We start from the raw sequence: 10,218 nt of genomic DNA on the forward strand, positions 1-10,218 counted from the left end.
GCCCAGGAGTTGGAGGTTGCTGTGAATTGTGATGCCAAGGCACTCTACAGAGGGCAACAAAATGAGACTGTCTCTATTAAAAAAAAATAATAAATCTGGATTCTTGCTGCTCTGGAAAAATCAGAAGCTCTAGTAACAACCTTTGATTACAGACAGTCCCCAGGTTATGAACAAGATAGGTTCTGTAGGTTTCTTCTTAAGTTGAATTTGTATGTAAGTGGAAACAGGTACATTTACCTATTACCTGTAATAGCCTCCATCTGTAAGTGTGAGCTGTATGCAAGCATGGTGTTTGTAACTCGGGGACAGCCTGTAGCTGTCATCATTTGAAGCTATAGTCCACTTACTTCGGCAGAGGCAGGCAGGGCACCAGAGGTCTACCAGTGGCAGAGCCGTACTTTATGGGGCTGGAGCTTATATACACTGGAGTGATTTTTCTAAGAAAAGATGAATTGAGATTATAAATATAGCTCACAGCAACCTCAAACTCTTGGGCTTAAGCAATTCTCTTGCCTCAGCCTCCCAAGTAGCTAGGACTACAGGTACCTGGCACAACGCCTGGCTTTTTTTGGTAGAGATGGGGGTCTCACTCTGGCTCAGGCTGGTCTCAAACCTCTGAGCTCAGGGCAGTCCACCTGCCTTGGCCTCCCAGAGTGCTAGGATTATAGGTGTGAGCCACCACGCCCAGCCGAGATTACAAATATAAAATTACTAGGGCTCCTCCTCCCGAAAGCCTGGACAAGTGAGGGCTCAGGAAGTTTAATTGTCACGTGTGCCATGATAAAGCCACTTGTGATCCCATCTACAGCTATTGTTTCACACCCAGCCCATATCCTGCCTTTGCTGCCCACCTGGCAGGGTCTGTGACCTCTTGCCTGTACCTTGCGGCCACCAGCTTCTGCCATCAGCCCAGCAATGCAGTATAAACACTGTGAGCCCTGGCCCTGTGAGGAAGGTTGCACCCTCCCTTAAACTCTAGTCACCAAAATGCAGGATGATTTCATTTATTTTAAAAGGAAATGAGTAAGGGGAGAAGAGTCCCAGCATCTACCTAGAGTTAATATAGCAAGTGATTCCTTTCCGGTGCAGAGAGTTGTATGAAAAGTGACAAAAAGGCTCGGCGCCTATAGCTCAACCGGCTAAGGCGCCAGCCACGTACACCTAAGGTGGCGGGTTCGAATCCCCAGCCCAGACCCGCCAAACAACAATGACGGCTGCAACCAAAAAATAGCCGGGCGTTGTGGCGGGCGCCTGTGGTCCCAGCTACTTGGGAGGCGGAGGCAGGAGACTCGCTTGAGCCCAGGAGTTGGAGGTTGCTGTGAGCTGTAATGCCATGGCACTACACACAGGGACACAGCGAGACGCTCTCTCAAAAAAAAAAAAAAAAAAAAGAAAAGTGACAAAAAGCAGGAGGGAGGATAACAAACGTCTACTAGTTCTGCAGCCTCATTCTGTCTGGGACACCCATTTGGTTCACCGAGATCATCCAAGGTCTGGTCCATCTATCTCTAAGGGCCTTGTTTAGAGGGAAAACATGCAAAATAAAAAATAAAAAGTTTTCCAAATGTGTAGAAGGTCGTAGTCCCATATTTAGGAATGAGATAGCTGCAGAATTTATTGAGCACCTACTATGTACTAACACAACTTCCTGTATACTGAGTATTACACTAGACACTACCCCGAGGTGGCTGCCATGTGAGTACTTGAAATTCAGTTGCGGAAACAGATGCCCCCAGAGAAGATCTGGTAACAGAGAACTGGAACAAAGGTTTGTAGGAAATCAGAGGGGACTGGGAAGAGGTCCCTGGGATAGAGAAGACTTGAGGTGAACCCCCAGGGACCTGATGGGCAGAGAGAAGGACTAAGAGAATTCCAGATGTGAAGAATAGCACAGGCACAGGGGCAGAGAGCCTGGGGGAAGGGTTTGGGGGACCAAGAGGTGGCCTGCAGGGGCAGAGGGTGGGCTGGGGAACAACAGGAAATAACAGGACCTAGCGGGATGATCCCTGGGGAACTTGAATTCTAGAAAAAGGGCACTGGATTGTCTAGATTTGTCTAGAAGAAGGGCTTTGGGACTGATTGATAATAGGCTTGCAACAGGGAAGAATAACTAAAATAAAATCGTATGTGGGCAGTGCTTTTCTGGTTAGTGAAAATAAGCTTTGCTGCTTATTTGCGTTTGTTTCTTACTCGTGCCCTGCATTATGCAATACAGTGTATCGCAGAAAACCTAAAAAACAGCAAGACCCAAAAGCTGACCTGTAATCCTATCAATCAGAGAAAACCACTTAACATTTTGGCATATTTTATTCCTGTTTTATTTCTAAATATATGTTTACTTCAAAAATGGGTCCAGGATGGTGCCTGTGGCTCAGTGAGTAGGGCCTCACATACCGAGGGTGGCAGGTTCAAACCTGGCCCTGGCCAAACTGCAACAAAAAATAGCTGGGCATTGTTGCAGGTGCCTGCGGTCCCAGCTACCCAGGAGGCTGAGGCAAGAGAATCGCCTAAGCCCAAGAGCTGGAGTTTGCTGTGAGCTGTGACACCATGGCACTCTACTAGGGGTGACAAAGTGAGACTCTGTCTCTAAAAAAAATAAGAAGAATGGGTCCAGTATATTTATTTTCACAGAACAGAGAATTTCCCACAGGACATAGAATATTCTTGAAAAACAAGATGTTTCAGACCATTTTGTGTTGCTATCACAGAATACTCAAGGCTGGGTGATTTATCAAAAAAAGAGATTTGTTTGGGCTGGGCACAGTGGCTCACACTTGTAATCCTAGCACTCCGGGAGGCCAAGTGGATTGGTTGAACTCAGGAGGTCAAGACCAGCCTGAGCAAGAGCAAGACCCCATCTCCACTAAAATTAGAAAAACAAGCTGGGCGTTGTGGTGGGCACCTATAGTCCCACCTACTCAGGAGGCTAAAGCAAGAGGATCACCTGAACCCAAGAGCTTGAGGTGAGCTATGAGCTATGACACTAGAGCAGCCTACCCAGGGCCACAGAATGAGACACTGTCTCCAAAAAACAAAACGAAACAAGACGTTTGTTTAGCTTATAATTCTAGTGGCTGGAAAGTCCAAGTTTGAGCAGCTGCATCTGGTGAGGGCCTCATGCTGCTTCCACTCAAGATGGGGAGCTGATCCGTGCAGAGAGACCATGTGGGGAGACAGGAAGCAAGAGGGAGAAAGTGACTTTTGACAGCGTGCTCTCCAAGGGACAAATCCGTTTTCACCAGTGTGAGAACTCACTTTCTCCTAAGGGAAGACATTAATCTATTCATAAGGGATCCACCCTAAATACCTCCCACTGTCACACTATGGGTCAGATTTCAACATGAGTTTTGATGGGGACCAACTGCAGTCAAACCATAGCATGAGATGGGTACCAGCTATATAAGCTTCCCTTTTCCTGATATACCATATTGTTATTTATGATTGCTCTCTGTTGAAAATGTAAGTTGCCTCAAATTTTTCATTATTATAAATAATGCTGCAGTGAAATCCCCGTGTGTAGATGTTGGTCTGCGTCTCTCTGATTCCTTTGTGATATGAAGTTACTAAAGCAAAGGGCATAGATATTTTCCGGACTCCGGATACGTATTGACAAATTGTTTTCAAAAAAAGATTCTACTAATTTACACATTCATCAAGTATACATGAAAGGGCTTGTTCCCCTACAGATATACCCCAGGGTTAAGTATTTTTAAGTCTTTGCTAATTAGATAAGTGAAAAATGGAATCACAGAATCTCATTTAAATAATTGTTTTTGTTACTTGTGAGTTTGAATTTTAAAATGTTTTTTCATTAATGTGCATTTCTACGAATTAACCATACATTTTAAATTTTCATCTTGGTTAAATCACTTATTATTATATATTTTTAAAGCTGTTAATATATTTGGTTAGCATTTCTTATATACTATGTTTTAATATACCTTATGATATTTTGACCAAACATGTTTTGCATTTTCTATAACTCTATCCATTGGTCTTTCCCTTTTTAATTTCTTCCACTTTTTGAAAATTATTAATACAATGTCCTGGCTTGGCACCTGTAGCTCAGTGGCTAGGGTGTCAGCCACATACACCGGAGCTGGTGGGTTCAAACCCAGCCCGGGCCTGCCAAACAACGACAACTACAACCAAAAAATAGCCAGGCTTTGTAGTGGATGCCTGTAGTCCCAGCTACTTGGGAGGCTGAGGCAAGAGAATTGCTTAAGACCAAGAGTTTGAAGTTGCTGTGAGCTGTCACACTATAGCACTCTACACAGGGTGATAGCTTGAGACACTGTCTCAAAAAAACAAAAAATAAATAAATAAATAAAATTGAGACTGGGTGTGTTTAACCCTCAAGGAAACCTGAATCTGTAAAGGAAGCCAAAGTTACGGTCATTTGAGCTTTAATTTCCCAAACAGCAACCTGGGATAATAGGCATGAGCCCAGCACCTGGCCAAATTCACTTATTCTATTTTTCAGGAGTGAATCATGGAGTTTACAGTGAACTTCATCTACTGGGACTCATGTTCTCGTAAAGAGGATCTGAGTGACTGGTGCCTCCCACCTACGCAGCTCCATCGGTTTGATCTTAACTGTCAAGAATTCAGGGAAGATGCTGCATCCAAGTATAACAGAAATCTCTTCAAATCAACTTGGCATGTAGCCTTTGCCATCATCATAAACCACATCACAGCTGAGTTCAACCAGCCTATGTGATCTGTATGTGGTGCCAGCGAGGCCCAGTCACTGATTCTCCTGACATGCTAAGACTCTTCCTTGTGCTCCCCACTCGACTGGCCTTGGGAGATGAGTGGTTCACAAGCAAACTCTAGGTAAGCTGCGAGTCAGCACAGCCCATCATCATCACTAGTGAACAACTCAAAGTGCCCGTCCTTGTTGATGGAGCCAAGTCAACCTGCTTGCCCATCAATGGGTGGCGTGTGATGGTCAACCAGCGTCTGCTTATTGAGTGAACGAATGAGACATGTGAGAGACGGTCTAGACCAGAGCACTAGGTTGAATAATAATCAGTATCACAGAACTTTATGATCTTAGCAGTTTGTAAATTTTTACCTGGCCTGAACATGTAAAAATACAGATAGAAAAGGAATCCAAAAAGTATTTTAAAAAATATGCAACAAACAAGCTGCACCACACCCTTGTCTTCCTGGGGCCAGAGAGATAGTCTTACATTTTTTCTGTAGGTGAATAAGAAAGGGATGAAAGAGAGAAAGGGCTGAAGATGGAAAAAAGTATCAGTTGCCCCAATTACAAACAAGTGAGAGGCTGGGAGTAGAGGATCAAACCTGTAATCCCAGCAGTTTGAGAGGCCCACTAGGGGGGATCTCTTGCAGCCAGGAATTCAAGACCAGGCTGGGTATCATAGCAAGACTTCATCTCTTAAACAAATGAAAAAAATTAGCCAGGCATGGTGGCACATCTCTGTAGTCCTAGCTACTCATGAGGCTAAGGCAGGAGGTTTGCCTGAGCTCAGGAATTCAAGGCTGCAGTGAGCTATGATGACGCCACTGCATTCCAGCCTGAGAGAGAGAGAGCAAGACCCTATCTCTGAGAACAAGTAAAGTAAAATAATTTTTTTTTTTAAAGAGACAGAATATCACTTTGTCACCTCAGTAGAGTGTGGTGGCATCACAGCTCACAGCAACCTCCAGCTTTTGGGCTTAGGTGATTCTCTTGCCTCAGCCTCCCAAGTAGCTGGGACTACAGGTGCCCACTACAACGCCCAGCTATTTTTTTGTTGCAGTTCAAACTCGCCACCCTTGGTAAATGGGGCTGGCACCCTACTCACTGAGCCACAGGCATCTCCAAATAAATAATGTTTTTTAAAAAGGAAGAGGACAACCTGGGGTAAAAGAGGGCTGCCTGGTTGGGAGCTGTGGCTCACACCTGAAATCCTAGCACTCTGGGAGGTTGAGGCAGGTGGATACTTGAGTTCAGGTGCTCAAAACCAGCCAGAGCCAGAGTCAGACCCTTTCTCTAACAAAAATAGAAAAACTAACCGGGTATCATGGTGGGTGCCTATAGTTCCAGCTACTCTGGAGGCTGAGGCAGGAGGATCACTTGAGCCCAATAGTTTGATGTTGCTGTGAGCTATGACATCACAGCACTCGGCCCAGGGTGATAGAGTGAGACTGTCTCAAAAAAAAAAAAAATCCAAAACAGAAAATAAAAACAGGGCAGCACCTGTAGCTCTGAGGGCAGGGCACCAGCCACATACACCGAGGCTGGCGGGTTCAAACCCGGCCCAGGCCAGCTAAAACAACAATGACACTTGCAACAACAACAATGACAACAAATAGCCGGGTGTTGTGGCGGGTGCCTGTAGTCCCAGCTACTTGGGAGGCTGAGGCAAGAGAATTGCTTAAGCCCAAGAGTTTGAGGTTGCTGTGAGCTGTGACACTATAGCACTCTAACCAGGGTGACAGCTTGAGACACTGTCTCAAATAAAATAAAAACAGAGGGCCACCTAACAGAGGCATCTATGAGGGCTACTTTAATAAACTGGGAATAAAATATGTACTTAATATGTATTGTTGTCTAGAAAGAAATGCATGTGTCCAAGGCCCTGAAAACTCTACCAAAACAGTTTATTGGAAATGGTCCCCTGGGTTCTTGGGTACCTTATTCATTTGTGTGATCTTTAAAGACATTGTTTTGCTAAGTAAATACAGAAGGGCTGTTCAGTTGCTGTGAATTCCGAATTAGAAGGGTCTGAACCTGCATCACACACTGAAATTCATCATTTTATTGTCTACCACAAAATTTACACATGTAGCCAACCCTCGGTTACCCTTTTACAAGTCACCATTTTGTCGGAGCTACGAGGCTAATTTCTAACCTCAATCTGATTTCTTCCTCAGCTCCCACGTTCTCAATTTGCCGTGTTATTCCTCCTCCCTGCCTGCACACTCTGAGCTGCTGTAAACTCACAAAATGCAAATTAATGTCAATATTAGTCTTGATAAAACAAGTAAATCCCAGCAGCAAAGAGTAATTTTCCAAAAGTTGCCTGCAGTTTGGATTAGCCCCACCAGCACCCCCATCTCTCTGTGGGGGACCACAGAGGCAGCAGAGCGCAGAAGGGCCCAGGGGCCAAACAGGCTTTGGCACTACAACTGGGTTTCAACCCCAGCTCCACCCAGCACGTAAGCCCTCTCAACTCAGTTTCCTCATCTGTGAAATTGGGTGACATGTAAAGACTGGGCATGGTGCCCAGGACACAGCAAAATTATTGCTGTTATCAACAGCAGGAAAGAATTCCTTCTAAGGAGGCAATGACCACCCCTTTTCTATTAATAAGGAACAACTTATGAAGGGAGCACGGAAAATGCTTTCACACAAGTGACAAGTAAGAGTTAAAATGTCTGGTAACCTGAAAATGCAATCCATAAATTAGACCTCCCCTGTGGGACCGGGGCTGGAAACAGCACAGCTGTCTATGGGAGTATTGCTGAGGAAGCTACTGGAAACCGGGCCAGTCCAGGTGGAGTGTACAAAAGCATAAAGTAATTGCCAGAAGCCTGCCAGACTCACTGATGTACAAGAATGGCCCCCTGGGTGGTGGGCTACAGCTCTGTGGTGAGGTAGGGGTGCCCATCTTATACCATGGATCAGCTATTCCAGGGCCTCACCCCACCCCACATCCCAACAAGCTCTAACTGGACAAAGGAACATCATTCCAAAAGTTCATGGAGATATTGGTTTGGAGAATGCAAAACAATTTTCTCAAAAAGGTGTCACAAAAAGTTGTTAGGTTCCCCTACCTCCAGGGCCAATAGCCTGGTTTGTCTCTCTATTTACTTATTGATTATTGTTGTTGTCATTTCTGAGACAGGGTCTTGCTCTGGTACCCAGGCTGTGGCGCAGCAGTAAGATCACAGCTCACTGCAACCTTGAACTCCTGGGTTCACATGATCCTCTTGCCTCAGCCTCCTGAGTAGCTGGGACTAACAGGAATGCACCCTACCATGCCTGGCTAATTCTCAAATTTATCTGGTAGAGACACGGTCTGTCTCACTATGATGCCCAGGCTGATCTCAAAGTTTTGGCCTCATGTGATCCTCCTGCCTTAGCCTCCCAAAGGGTTAGGATTGACAGGTGTAAGCCACTCAGCCTGAGTGGCCTGCTTTCTGAGTTGCACAGCTGCGCAGCAAGATAAAGCCTCCTTGGGCCTCAGTTTCCTCATCTGTAAACTGTAAATAATGCTTCTTTCTTATCTTTTTTTTTTTTTTTTTAACAGCTTTTGGCCGGGGCTGTGAACCCGCCACCTCTGGCATATGGGGCTGGCGCCCTACTCCTTTGAGCCATAGGCACCGCCCTTTCTTATCATGTTTTGCAAGGATTGAGCAAGTTAGTGCATCGAGCGTTTGGATAGGGCCGGGCACACAGCAGGTGCTCACTAAATTAGCTGTCATCTTTATCATGAAGGCCAGGAGGTCACAGAGTAGGAGCTTCCGCATGGCTGCAGCAGGGAATTTAGGCCTCCCAGGAGAGGCAGGAATCACGCAAAAACTCTGTGGCAAAGGAGGACTTAGGGGAACTAGCCTTCTGAGGCACTGTTTATTGAGCACTTAGAATGTTCCAGGCATGATGCATCCTCTCTCACTCCTCCTGCCAAGAAAGCTTTTAGGGAGTTAGTCTTGCGATTGCTATCACCTCCAGTTAGTTAATGGGGATACGTGGGGAAGAAAGGCACAGCCATTCATTACACCATGACATCCCTTTAATTGCCTCCCATCAGGTGCTGTGTCCAGAATATGAGTGATCTGAGTAAGCAGGATGTCCATCAGTAACTTCCATGTCAAGACCAACACCGACAACCTTCACACACCGCAAGAGAAAAAGGCTGAACATATAGGCCCCTTTCCCCAAAGACCATCCTTCTCTCGTCTAGTTCCCTAGAGCAGTTAGGCAGCATCCCCTGGGAAGGGGCTTTATTCAACATCTTCTTTACGAGAACCTTCTCTTCACACTGCCACTGTATCTTGTTTGTTCCTGGGCCCACTACTGTGCAGAGGGCACGCATGGGCTAAGCGGGGTGGTCTAGGAGGGGAAATTGGCACTGACATTTCTAGTGTTCATGAAAATGTGAAAACTGGTGTCTGCTGCTACCTGGGAAAACTGGTTCTTGCTTCTACTTATGAAGACAGTTCAGAAAGGAAGAAGCTTTCACTGCACAGGAGATTTTCAGGGGAATAGCTATCAATTATCACTATATTAAGAGGTAAGAAAAAAGCCTGGTAAATGCTGAATCACCAAGGGAATTGGGAGGGTGACTGTGAGTATTCACTATGACTTTCAACCAATCAGGGCCAGAAAATTCTGGAGAGAAGTGGGACAGATTTGGGGTTGGAGAGATGGGCAAGGCCACTTGAGCTCTGTCATCTGTAGAAAAGTAGAACCAGCCTCAGCCTTCCCCAGGGAGGTGCAGTGTTAGCAAGAAAGAATCATCCTAGCTGATCACAGAAAACAAAGCGGCGTGGCAGGTCCATTGAGGGCTGAGTAGAGACCAAAAACCAAGAAAATTGAAATCCTAGTTTTTTTGGTCTCACACAGGTTTGCCTAAGTGAGCAAATATTTACTGAACAACCACCAAGGGCCCAGAACTTGGGGTATTAGAAGGAATTTATTGGCTATAAACACTGAGATTCACTGAAACACCCTCACCCTCGGATGGAGGTGGAATCTCCTTCCCTGGATAGTCTGACTCCTTTGAGACAGTGAAGTCAAGTTCTGCATAGAGACGGATCTGTCCTCTCGAGTCAAAGTTTCCCCAAAGTCCAAAGTTTTGGTTCAGGAGGTTAAAGCCACAAAACTACAGATTCTGAAAGGATTCGAATGTTGACAATGGACCTGTGATTCTGCTCGTAATGGATATATTATTACTCTGCTCATGGTTTTATACGGCTTTCAGACTTTCCAGTTTTGCTCATCACCATGGTTGCAAAGAAAACATCTTTAAGTCCTTGAGAATCAAATTAAAGTCAAGTCAGGAAACTTTTTCCTATTTAATATTATAGGAACATCTGTCAGGCGAGCCCCCTGGCACTCGGTCAGAACCCACCCCCACAAACTGGAGAATTTTCTCCAGGCAGCTTACCGCATAATGGACAATGAAATCTCTACCTCTTGCTTGGTGTAATTTTTTTGTTTTTAATAAAAAAATTTTCATTCTTAGATGCATTTTTTTTTTT

Source organism: Otolemur garnettii, unplaced genomic scaffold (genome assembly GCF_000181295.1).
Source record: "Otolemur garnettii isolate 467f Iridium unplaced genomic scaffold, OtoGar3 scaffold00019, whole genome shotgun sequence".
NCBI lineage: Eukaryota > Metazoa > Chordata > Mammalia > Primates > Galagidae > Otolemur > Otolemur garnettii.